Here is a 13,956-nt window from a genome sequence, read left to right on the forward strand (position 1 = left end):
TAAATAAATAAATAATATATATATATTTAATATTGGAGATAATGGAGATTGAACATAAATATATTTTGTAATTGCAAGAATGAAACAGAATACGCAATTATAGATAGCACTATTTTATACTATAGCATAGTGCATGCTAGATAATATAGCTGTTTGATGTATTAATTCAGAGCAATTATAAGGGTTACGTTGCCCTACTGAGCACAGACTTGCTAACTGCCGAGCACAGTTATTTTGAGATAATTGCATTTTAAAGTTTAATCGTGCTGCTACCGCTTATGTATGCTGCCACCGAATTTCCAAGCCTTTAGTTTCCACCATGAGACGAAAATACTATTATACGTTATTATTAGTTGTATCCGTGTACAATTTCTTCTAATAATAACCGAATCTATTTCCAGCGTCGTGTACGATGACAGACTCTTTTCCAGGTAAAATTTAGATTCGATAAATTTTTGCAATTATTATTTATAAATAATTTACTTGTAAATTATTGTTACGTTCACGTAACAATTTAAATCCATTTTCTTTGTTCAAGATTATTTCCGCTCCATCTTTTAAAATATTTTTCATCGACAATTAACCTTGTCTTCAATCCTTTCAAATTGAAAATTAATCTTCGTATTTGGAAAATTGTGGTCGCAAGATTCCATTCTTGCTCAGTGCCAGAACTCTAGTAACACTTTAAGTGACACGCAGCACTCGAGTGATCGATTCTGTGGCGAGTTTCCAAGTAAGATAATCAAACTTTCGTCTCTTAATACCCATGGATGCAAATAAACGTTGTATGCCGTTGAATGTTGTTCTGATGTATACGAAAAACAACTTCATGATCAAACAACAGAGTATCGGGAACGGGATTAAAACAAATAATTAAAACTAGACGAACGCGCGTATGATGTTCCCGCTTTGTACAACAGGTTTAAAAGAAAAACTTTTTACCGACCAACGGTATACATGCTCCGCGTGATCCGAGCATTGACGGAGTATCTTGCGTTCAAGCTAGACGTGAAAAAACTAGACAAAGAAATAAGAAACGGGAAGAAAGAAGAAAATGGCAAAGACGTGAAAAGATATAAAACAAATAGACAAATAAACGGGGGGACAAGCAGGATACGTAGACAAAATTGAATCTCGAAATGTATTCCATAAATAAATAAAAGGCTTCCGAGTGGGGACGGGGACGAGGAGGAGATAGCAATGGAAGGAAGAGTGGGGGAATGATGGTACAGAGGAAGGGATCGCAGAAGAGTAGGGGAAGTTATATGGTCGTTACGCATCGTGGGTGTATGTGCACGTGTTCGCAACGCGCACGCGTATTTATATCTCTTTCCCTGTATGAATGAGCAGCGTAAATGTGCGAAAGCTCGTACGTACTTACACGCGAATGGCATGAATAACCAGCGCATAAAGTCCCGTTTACACGTCGAAGGAAAGCCGCTCTTCTGTTTCTCGCTCGGTAAAAAAGAAACAATGCGTTTGGCACGTGCCTGCCGTAACAACACGAAAGATCTTAAAAAACAAAAACTCTGTCCCATTTTTTTTTTTTTTTGAAACGTTTCAAAGAAAATCTGAAATTCTAATTTATACGACGGTACCATTTCATTTATTTTTCGCATTTTATATTTCAATTTTAAATTAAAGTTTCTAAAATTAAAAAAATTTTTTTCTATATTTATATTGGTTATATTTTTTATATTTGTCGTGTACGTGTAAATTTGTATAAATCTATTTTCGGTTATGAAAAAGATTGATGATGTTTCAAAACATCTTAATATAATATTTAAACGAAGCATGTTAAAAAAAATTAAATCTAAATTTATGCTTCGAAACTAAAAATTTTCATTTGTTTGAATAGTCGAAGCGTTGAGTTTCATTTGCAATCACTTCAGAATTTCTTAATAAGTTCGTTAACATTTTAAATATTGCGGTTTTAAATATTAAATTATACATTCGCGGAAGATTATTGGAGATACAAACGTTAAACTTCTTGAATTTTCTGCCAGCTTCTCTTTCAAATATAATCTTGCACTGAATCCATGAACGAGACATTCAAAGAGACGTTTCTTCTTTGATAAAAGGATAAATGTTTATCTCTGTCACGAACTTTTATAATGGATAAACTGTTCTTCCGTTCGTTGCAAATAAACCAAGAAACATTTATTAACGGATTATATACAAAACAAATCTAGCGATATTACATTTATATACGTGTATAACGTAGCTCGTTAACCGTTTGTATGAAATAATCTTGAAACAAGTTGCGTGTAGTCGAAGGTTTTTGCCGTTTCCTAAATAAATTATTCATGCATCATTCCCCTTTACCTTCGCCCATTAAATACCGCGAATACTAAATCAAATGTACATCAGAAAACGATTTAATTGTATCAAGTCGAAAAGTCTTATAAATAACTGCGGGAAAAACGGGAATATATTTCGTTCGAATTTATTTATTTATTAACGTTAAAAAAAAAAAAGAAAAGTCATCACTGTTTTTTCCCTCCTCTCTTCTCTCATTCTTTTTATTCGCTGGTTTTTACCCACTTTTAAAGTCTTTAAATATTGATCGGTCCTATATTATGTATACAAAAGAACGTTTTATTCTATTTTAATCTGCTTTGTATCAAAAAAACAACGGTGCTCGGAGCCTTTTATATACAACGCAGTAGAATCCTCTCCTCTCCCCCCCACCCTCATTCCAGTTTTTATTACTTCAATTGCCAACTTTTTCTTACATCAAATGAAATAATACACAAGCAAGACTCGCAGACTCGCTTTGCCTTATATACAGGCAAGTTAAATATTATATTATTATCCCTCACGGGGATAAAATAAAATCGTATATTTTATTGGAAAAGTAAATTAAAACTCTTCGAAAAATACTTTTTTTTTTTTTATACATTTTTCCCAAGTTTTCAACTCCTCTAAAAATCCAAACGGGGAGCATTTGATCGCGATATAAATTTCAATCGAATACTACTCCCGCTCGCCAATCCTTGCCTGCAAAACTTTTGCCACCAACTGTACGTTTATAACCTAACTCCTGCCAGTCCCACGTTTCACAATTTCAAATAATAACACGAGCAAACTTTTTATACCTAATAACAAGAAAGGGGGTATATATAAAACTGGGGAGAGAGAGAGAGAGAGAGAGAGAGCGAATGAATATCGAAACCTTGACCATTTCTTCCATTTACGCAACTTTGATTAAAGAAATCATATTTATTTTCTCAAATTTTTTACTTTAATATCTTTACCGATAGTCGATAAAAAAACGTGAATTAAAATTTACATTTTCACCGATAAGCAAAAATATTTAAAATATAATATGAAATACAACAAATACGAGGAAAGTTAGAGGAACAATCGATTTAATCCAGGAAATTGGTGAGATTTCTTTTCGAAAATCGAATTAACATTAGGAAAGGCAAGAGTAAACATATTTCCCTGGGCATTTTATCAAACCGGGTATCGGGTGTTCGTCAACAAAGTTTCGTTTGCGTCCTTCATTAATTCGATTAAACGTAGGATCAATTGACCAAAACTTTGAGGGAGCTTCTCTCTTTCCCCTCAACGCTCCTACTCAATCCTCCCCTCCCTCCTCCGTGTTGCGTATATTTGTATGTGTGCGCGCGCATTCTGCCCCCACCCCTTCCACCTCGAATCTGTTTCTCCCCCACTATTACTATTAACCCTTACCGCCAGTATTTCCCTTTTACTTTGTTTGCCCCCCTTAATCTTTCATTCCGCGTGACGTCTAAGCTGAAATCTCGTAAATACGGGCAAACTTAAGACGAGGTTCAAAAGGGCTTTTCATACTTGAATGTTGCTTCGTTTTCCAGAAAAAAATTTTACGAGCGTCCCTATATACAAGTTTATTGACGCTCCGAGTAGCGCTTTTGAGTCACGGATACTGTATTTCTGTAAACTTTTATTTTCTCTTTCTCTTCATTTTTCGACGTTTTTCCCATTCTGAAGAGAAACTATGTTTTTTCTATCGCGATGACACTTTTTTTCAACATTTACCTCCTTTTTATTCCTCGTAATAGAATTACTGAAAGAAAGAAACTCTTGCAACCGGTTTATTGAAATGAAATCTAAAGCTTGGTCTTTGGGAAAATTGTGATAATAATCTTGGATTCGAATTGTAATTATAGCGATAGTTTTTAGAGGAGAATGTTTTTAATTTGAAAAAAAAAAGGAGAAAAAACAGTAAACTTTTTAAATATTTGAATTCGATTACGGTTCCAATTTTGATTTCATAAATTGCAGTAATAAATGTTCCCTGACGCGTATACCGCGCAATGTCCACAAACTACAAGCAAATATCAGTTAATTACAATTTGCATAATACACTCGAAACTGTTCAATTCTAATTCAGACCCAGGTATGGAATCAGGTGCATTACTCCCATATCTGTTATTATATCGTAATTTTATTAGACCTATATTAAAATCAATACCGCTCGCGTGTTGAATAATAAATTTTATACGTGTACACATATATATGTATCATCTATATATTTCGAAAAATAAATCGAAGCTTTCCCTTCCTTCCGTTTTAGAAAAATTAATTAATCGGCAACAATAATAAAAGTGGAAAGGGAAAAGTTTGGAGAGAGAGAGAAAAAAAACAATCAAAGGTGAAAGGAAAAAAAAAAAAAAAGAAATTGACACGAACGAAAAAGTAAGACGTCGCCGCCATTAATCGACCGGTAATCACCCTGTGGAAAATCAAATTTATTACTAGCCCGACACCGACGAACAAGAAAAGAAGGGGGGGGGGGAAGAGGGAAAAAGGACGGATGGAGGAAAGAAAAGAGAGAAAGTTCTTTCCGTTCGTCGCACAATAGCAAATCTGATTGAGAGAGGATTAGCAGAACGTCCCTCGTTACGAGGCAGCACACTCTGATTTAATTTGATTCAAGCTGTATAAAGTAACGTTGAACAAGGCCAGAGGGCAGTGCGGTTTCGCCGAATGCGTCTGTTCGCTGTTCTATAAGATACCGAAATGCACTCGCCGTCGGTTGAATGGAGGAGGTGGAGGTGGAGGTGGAGAGGAGGACAGGCGGAATAGCCCAATGAACAAACGTATTTTAACCACCTCTCAACGCTTCGATCGATCGATGCGAAACCCTGTTTCTCTTTTCCCCCATACCCACTCGATTTCAATTGCCCGTTATTATGTTCTTCGATTCAACTATTCGACAAAATTATATGGGAATTGCGCGCTATTCGTAGGCGCCACACCTATGATTCATGGGGATTTCCTATCGTTTTTTTCAATCGAATTATACCGGGCCGGTAGTCAATTCAAATATAACACGGGAGAGAAAAACGGGGAAGATTTAATATCCTTTTTTTCATTTTTTTTTTTTTATTCCCATTTTCTTTTTCAATTCGCTTTCGATTGATTTCGAAAATCGCAATCTTTCTTTATTCTTTTTTTTATTTCCGCGACAAAAATTCACGGGAAACATTGATTTCAACTTTGGACAACACAACTATCGGGAAATCAGAATAGCGGCAGATTCGAATTCGCCGCGTTCAAATATTTAAAACGTTTTCAAAAATTTTCAAACATTTTGCGTAATAATCGTAAAAAAAATATTTTTCAAAAATATTTCAATTTGTTTTTTCCTCCCCTTTAACAGTATTTTCTACGATAATAAAAAATAGAATAAAGGGACAAAGATCGGTCGTGTGCACTTTTATTCGCAATTATTGATAAAAATCTATTCACTTTTTAAGCCGTTGATTTTAATATCGATATAATATGATTCTACGGAAATGGAATCATTTTTGAAATAAATTTTGAAAACGTTGTTCAAAAAGAATACAAATTATTTTTGCGCGTAATATAAAACTTTTTAAGAGAAATGATTAATTAAACGAAATATGGAAAACGAAACTTCAAATATCCAATCGATACATTTTTTTCAATGTTAAAATTTTTTTTATACATAATATTTCGGTATTACAAAGCGAAGAACACGCTGCTTCGTATGTCTAAATAGAACTCGCACGGTTATTGCATAAACATGCGCGGCCCGATTTATCAAGGGTAAAACGGAGTTGGCGGTCACACGCACGTTCGTGCTCAAGGGGAGAAGAAGAGGTCGTCACATTCCGCGAGAACTAATCTGTGTCCTTTTATGCTTCAATACTTATGAATAAAAGGAAAATGAAATTAAATGTTGAAAGAAAAAAAAAAAAAATCTCACGTGGAATAAAGGAGATATATTTTTTTATTTTTGTCAAGAAGACTTCAAAAAAACAGCAGAAAATAATATTCGTATATAATGAACGAGAAAAGAAATAATTTGACTGAATTATTTGAAAATCATCGTCAAGTAACAATTTTTATCAACTCGAAATTATCGACATCGATTTCTCTCTTCTTCAATTAATAAATCGATCCCGTTCGTTTTCAATCTGTTCGAGACTTGCAAACTGTTTTATCCGAGGAGTGGGGAGGGGGAAGGACTCTGTTTCGAGAAATTTATAAATAAAATTTCTACGTAACAGCATTTTAAACGACCACGCGAAGTTAGACCCGATACTATATTTAACGTAAAGAGTTTTATATTAAACCACGGAGGAAGTGCAATGGGGCACGTGCTTTGGATAAAAATTTATAAAATTTTCACCGTGATAACCACAGTCACAGTAATCTCACCGAATCAATCAAAGTGCGTTTTGTAACAGTCTCCTCCCTCTTCCTCCCTCCTCCCCTTGTACGCGTAAACATATCTAATTTTAATTTCGATATATTTTTCTCGGTTAACGAGTTACTCGATCTAATTAAACCGAAAGCGCGAACAATAATAGAGGATCTAGTCGTTCTATTATAGAACGACTGCGCGCTTTTGTTAATTTTATTCGTTCCATCTAAGATAATTCATTAACATTTACTGTAACGGTTATTAAATGCCTCCCTGTCGCAATTTTAATTAAGATAATTAATCCTCTTTCTCGAGCGCTTATGTTCGCGAAGCAACGAAAACGAACGTCTGAAAATGTAATTATTAATCCGATAAAAGTATATTTAATTACGTGATTAAAAGATTTCCTCAATGAAGTCGGATAATTAAAAAATTCAAACGTCGCGACATTAATTAAAAATTATTTCAAAAAGAAAAGGAAAAGGGAGGGAAAAAAAAGCTTTGTGTTTTTGATAGAGAAATTGTATGGCTGTTTCTCTCTGAAGAATGGAATTTTTTTATATTTTAAAAATTGGTTTCTTTTTCCCCCTCGCCCCTCTCTGAGAGATATCATCAGAATTCGAGCGATTTGTGTGCATTTATGAGATTATTTCGTGTCCGTTGAAATAGGATGAATCGATTTAGCGATTTAAAAAGCATGAAGCTCGACGTTAAAGTGAAAATAAATCTGGCTAAATTAAATGGCATACGGCATACGATAGTAATTTACATTGATTACATTTTCAGCATTAAAGTTTATTTTACGTTCTATTTTCCACAAATACGTCGTCTCTCGACGACGAATTAAATTCGTCGAAAATACGAATAAAATCTTTGCATACCCGAGTTATTTCATGCGTAATGAAATCAAATTAACGATATTAAAAAAAAATCAAAGAATTTTTCGCATTTAAAATTAATGAATGCTTTCAGGAAAATACGTTTTCACATACCGAAAATTAATAATTCAAAACTCTCGCGATATTTAAATTTACTCCCTTCTAAATTAAAATTTATTTCATTAACGTACGAATTTTAATTTTATTGATTTCCGATGACTTTCAAACAAGTTATTCCACGAATAAACCGACAGACGGCTGCACGGTATTGAATAACTTTCTGAGAGAACAATATTTCAATTCAAACATCATTCCCGATTCACCTCGGAGGAAGTAATAAAAAAGAAGCGAGACACGAGACTTTTCCCTTTCGGCTAAAAAAAGGAGAATATAATATTTTGATCTTGTATCCTTTTTTTCTCTCTCTCTCTCTTTTTTGCAACACTAGCGCCACTAAAATGTCCTGACACACGCCAGTCACGATTTCGATTCTTCAAACGTTTTCAAACATATTTCAAGAAAAATCTTTCAATTTCCGATATCTTAAGATACGATATAAGAATTCATATCTCAATATATATATCGTTGATTTTTCCTAGTGGGGGAAATCTAGAACGAAAATCACGATTCTGTTCGACTCGAATATATTTTTTATTAGAAAAGAAAAAGAGAGAGAATGAACGAGCGAGTAAGGGAGAGAAAGAAGGGGAAGGAAAAATAAAAGAATTTCAATAATTTCGTTAAATTAAAAAAAATTTTGCCGCAAAATTAGCGAACGAGGATAGGGAACGGAGAAAGCGGACAAATCGTTGCATAATGGTCAAAAGAAATCGCGAAGGGATATACATAGGTTTGTAGATGAAAAGAGAAGCACACGGGCTTTCGAGAACTTGGAAGTCGCGAGTGGTTACTATAGCAACGCGGAAGCCGGTAAAATATTGTCTGGGGACTGCGACGAAGAGATGGAAAAAGCAAAGGTGGAAGAGAAGAAAAGGGAAGGATGAAGCAAAATAGAAAAACAGAGTGAAAAGAGTAGGAGGAGGAGGAGGAGGCGAGAGGTGAGTGGGAAAAGAGGGTGAGAAACAAGAGTAAAAAAGAACATGCAAGAAAAAAAAAAAGTAGAGGGAAGGCAGAGAGTTTAATAGAAGAAAGAGGAAGTTGAAATATTTGCACAGTTATAATATATACAATTTGTCTAAATACAATTTAAATGGTATAATTAATATACATTCGTTTAAACGTGAGTACGTATTTTCTATTTTTTTTCTTTCAATTTTTCTTTTTTTATATTTTAAAAATTCATCTTGTATTTACAGCAATCGTTATTACGTGAGTGAATTCAATATTTCATTCGATATCATGCTATGTAAGCTTACTTACATTTATGAAAATTTAATGTCCGTTCAAACGGTATATAAGTACAACAATGTGCTCTAATAATATATATTTCGTGAATTCATTTCTTGACCGGAATGCGTTCGTTGTATGAGCGGCGGACAATAGTTAAACCGTTTCGTTAAACTAAGGTATTTAAGTGGAAACCTCGGGTCACAGGGAAAATAGTGAAATTACTCGTAAGGCAACGTTACACGAGGCATCCTGAAAACGGAAATTAAGCCTTACAACGGTATTAGACTCGTCAAGTTATTTTACGTTAAACCGTTTTGTATGTTTATCACAAACCACCAAAACGACAATTAAATCTCTAAACTTAATGAAAACCACTGGTTATTTCTTTTCGCGAAAATAAATCGATTTCGAAATAATTACAGGTTATGAAATGCAATGTAACTATCTATGGTTCAACGATGCTATAAAAAGGAATTGCAGCGTGTTCCGTTTTATCGTATAATTTATTTCATTAAAAGATAATGAACAGTAATAAATAATTAATATTAATTAGTTCTAACGTAACGAGTAAGTGAATTTTATTAAAAATTAAAACTTGACGAATTAAAATTATCAAATCACAAATATATTATTTTATAATATTGATTAATTATATATATATATATATATATATATATATTTTTTATTAATTATAAATTCTAAATACTTTAATCATTTCGTTATAACTTATTAACGTAATCTTAATAATCTGCTTTAATAACTATATATAATATCAGAGATAAAATTTTAACGCTTCGTATAAAAAGCTTTTCTCGAACAGTACAGTATATATGGAAGCTAAATCAATACCCATTGTATACATATGTATATATATATATATATATCACAAAAATAGTAGAAAAAAAAAAAATAATTATGAGGAGAGAACATTTATATTTTGAAAGAATGTAAAACCAATTTTGATAATGAATAATTTAAAAAGGAAAAAAAAAAGGAGAAGAAATTTTAATGGAATTCCATTGCATATCCGCATCGTGTAATATTGCCTTTTTTCATACATTTAATATCTGTTTCATTATCTCATAAACCTAAGCGGCCATTTTGCTATACATAAGCATGCATCTAGAAATTGATGGGACAAGAATTTTTCGTTCGAACAAACAGCAGGATATTCTAGTCACGTTCGGCGACAAATCTTTTTCTTCCTATTTGAAACGATCTTGATTTTAAGAGGCACAGGTCGTGTGAAATGTATATTTTCAGTTTCTCCTCTGGTAAAGGAAGTATATGACGGGCAGAGTACAGCATATTCTCGCCACTTACCGACGAGTAAAATATTAAACGCCAACGTGATATTCAGTGGAATAATTTCCATTTCTTTTCTTAATTCTTACATCCATGATAATATCTTTCTATGAATGCGAAACGTTATTATTTTAAAACAATTTTTTAACGTTAAACGAAATGAATAAAAATCGTATATAAAATGGAATGATTGTAAAAATTTTCTTTATTTTAATTAATTTATATTTTTTTTTTTAGATTCAATTTCCAACAAACTCGTGAATCGGTATTTGAATAAGATGGCACGAATGGATACGCAAATGCAAAATAACAGTATAATTAATAATCGATTATTAATTATTAAATTGCGATATACGCAAATATAAATATATATAAACGGAACGAAATAAACGGATATAAAATATAATTAGAAACAAAATGGTTACGAATAATATCACACAGATATAAATTGCCGATAATTCATCACTGAAAAATATATATTTCGAAAACATATCCACCGAAAAATTTCGTGAAAATTTGATGAACGATCAATTCCGATCCGCCGATAATATCGATGTTCCGTTGTGAATTTTGCGAAACGCACAGGTCTGCGCGCACGTAACGCTTAACATCAATTAACCCCATGACAAATGCGAACAGAACTGAAAAGCAGGTTTTACGACTAGTGGCTTTCCGTGTGAATGCATCCTAACACGTGGGTATAGCGAGTGGGGAGAGACAAAACAAGTGAACGAGCTCTAGACGTGGCAACGACCGGATACGCGCGCTCGACCGTCCTCCATCTCATTCTCTCTTCCTTTCCATCCTCTCGCTCGCGCCATCGCATCTACCTATCGCTCCGCCTCTCTTTCACGTCTTCTCCGTCCTTCTCTTGGCTTCCCCTCGATAGCGCTCTCTCGCTTGCGTGCTTATAGTCCTAAGTATGCACGAATGAGAGGGGCAGCGAACACGAAAAAGCCGAGGCAGTTATTATTTAGGGGGCAGTTGTCATACTGACGGAGACAATAAATTGACAAAAATAACGAGTTGGAAGGGAGAGAATTTGTAACGTCTGATCGAGTTGGCCAGATACTTGAAGTTGGTCATGTGTAACTTGATAAAGTATCGAATCCATAATATTGCATACGATTATTTCTATTAGAGTTTAATAATATAACGTAACAATGTTACTAGATATCGTTATTGAATAAAACTTTTAATTTATCTCTTATCGCGATTCAAGTTTATTATCGTTTTTATATATATATATTATTTTTCGATGTACATTCGCACTTTTTGCAGACCCTGTTCTCTCGTGATATTACTTATTTCTAGAAAGCTCGTATCGCGTTTTACGAACTTTTTTACGAGACCCGTTATAATAATAAGAGTAACGAGAGCGAATCAAGCAATAATAAAACCCAACTTTAACTGCAAATTACGAATTGGGAGAAATAAATTGTACGTAGAGTGAATTAGTTTCAGATACTGAATTTATGGAATGATATACCGCGTCCCAAGAATCACCGTCCAAGTATTATTCGAATGAAAGTTTATTTTCACAACGTTCGATATTGCTGGCCCGCCGTTTTATATGCAAAAAGGAAGGAATATCTACCATTATTTAAAAGTACGACCTCTTTCCCATTGTAAATTGCAACGAACGGTACGCGAAATTTTTCCTTCTAAAGTGGAGTTAGGTTGTTTCGCTACTCATCGATTTTATGCAAAGTTATTTGCTTGGCCTATTTCTCAAAGAGGAGCAGCTAAAAAGCGCGCATTGAAATAGTGAACCTTTTTCCGTATGCAATTGAAAAGAGAGCGTAAAAATTATTAAATTAAATGTCGAAAAATAAAATAAACATCGGTAATTTTTCCCCACCCCCTCTCTAATGGTGGAGAAAAGTAATTAATAAGTTTTTTTTCCATGCTTTGATCTGCATCTATGGGAAATGACAAGCAAATTGTTTCAAATACGCGAGCAATGGCGGAGGCACAATCATTTCTTCCCCCTTTTCCATCAGTTTCTCACTTTTCATACCGGCTGATCGCTTTTTAAATTCATCACTCATTCATTCCCATTTTATTCGATGAAACGAATACAGAACTCGGCAGCTGGCGCGACTCCAATTCACTCTTATCTATCAGTCGCAGAATAATATTGGGAGGCATCGTAGAATTAATTTTATTGAAAATAAATGCCACAATCTGTAACAATGTTTCATTTCCAGAGGAATGATGGTTAATCGATTGTTACAAGTTGTACGTACGTTTTTTTTTGTTTTTTAAAACTTCTAACAATTAATTTTTTTTTTTTCAGATCCATGAATTGGTGGTCGCAATGATTCTCGTCGTAAATTTTAACCCGATTAAAATAACTTAAAGGTTAGACGATTGTTTTTTAATCGATATCAGTCTCTAGTTTAACGAAGACTGTTATAATATACTCTAATCAAGCCATATTTAACTGAATAAACAATGACGGCGCATATAATTAAGTTCAATTAGTGGCGAAACAATTTTATTTTTGATACTGGGAAATGGATTTTAATGTACAATTAAAATTCAAGTCCATGTACTGAGCGTCTGTAAATTTATAATAAAGCTGCATAATTGAGAACAGAGAGTTGTATAATGAAGTTACAGTGTATTACGGATGCACCACTACATTAAATGAAGAATATTGCGTTGAATACACAAATTTTCCATTAGCCCGTGTTTCGGAAAAAATCGTTCACACAAGCGCAAGAATATTATAAATAATATTCTCTAATTAATTTTTGAAATTAAAAATCTTTCCATTACCGTCACGTAATTTTTTTATTTTTATTTTTATTTATTTATTTATTTTTTATTTTTATTTTTATTTTTATTTTTTATCTCATCTCGCGTAAAAAGATCTCCCAAAACGTAAAAATTATATTCGAAATTTTATTACCCGATAGTCCGGATATTTTTATACATACACAATTAAAACTTTAATTAAATAGACTACGATTCAACTACTATTCCCTTGTTGAATTTTTATGAATTTTAATTAAATTTCGCATTCAATCCTTACCTCATTTTCACGAATATCAAATTTTAATTCAAACACGAAAATATATTTGGCCTGTTTTAGATGACTAAAATTACGTCGGATGATAAATATCTATTACAACGTCGTTTGATATAACGAAGAAGAAGAAAAAAGGAGGAAAAAGGAGTCATATTTGAAAATTTGAAAAGAACAAAATCTTTAAAAAAGAAAGGAAAAAAAAAAATCTCATTTCCTGTGAACGTAGTAACTGAACGAAATGAAATTTTTAACCGTGATTGTCGTGGAGAACATTTTGTGTAAATTGGCAACGTTCGAGTTTCAGGTACAAATATTTAAATGAAACACGTGTTCAAATTCACGCTGCACATACAAAACAGATGCCCCACGTCGTCGTCCCATCGTCCCTCTCTCTCTCTCTCTCATTCTCGCCAACGATAGACCAATTGTGGGAGAAACAAGAATGTATTATGTATATATGTATAGTTATATACCGTTGGATACTCGTTTTCTCTTTCTGTTGCGAGTTTTCAAGCAATTTAGTCATGCAAAGGCTGAATCACTTCGTATATTATTCGAATTGAAAAATATCGTAATGCTGTTACCTTCGTAAATAAAGCCGTCCTGATTCGAATGTCTGCATTGGCGTAGCAATGGAATTTTTATTGAATTATTTATCAATATATATATATATATGTATTGATTATATATTTACAGAAATAAAACAAACGATAACTGTATCG

The 13,956-nt window shown here is 33.2% G+C and overlaps 1 protein-coding gene and 1 long non-coding RNA gene across 4 annotated transcripts in view; one reads left to right on the plus strand and one right to left on the minus strand.

Annotated features, from left to right (window-relative positions):
- The window catches only part of LOC100576405 (AT-rich interactive domain-containing protein 5B), a 185,679-nt gene that overhangs the window by 45,735 nt on the left and 125,988 nt on the right, over nt 1-13,956 (minus strand). The gene's annotated exons all lie outside the window — the stretch shown is intronic.
- LOC113218946 lies at nt 19-13,380 on the plus strand. Its single transcript, XR_003305202.1, has 3 exons — nt 19-431; nt 539-733; nt 12,497-13,380. It is a non-coding gene; the product is annotated as an uncharacterized LOC113218946 (long non-coding RNA).

The sequence above is a fragment of the Apis mellifera genome, linkage group LG8, assembly GCF_003254395.2.
Source record: "Apis mellifera strain DH4 linkage group LG8, Amel_HAv3.1, whole genome shotgun sequence".
NCBI classification, from domain to species: Eukaryota; Metazoa; Arthropoda; class Insecta; order Hymenoptera; family Apidae; genus Apis; species Apis mellifera.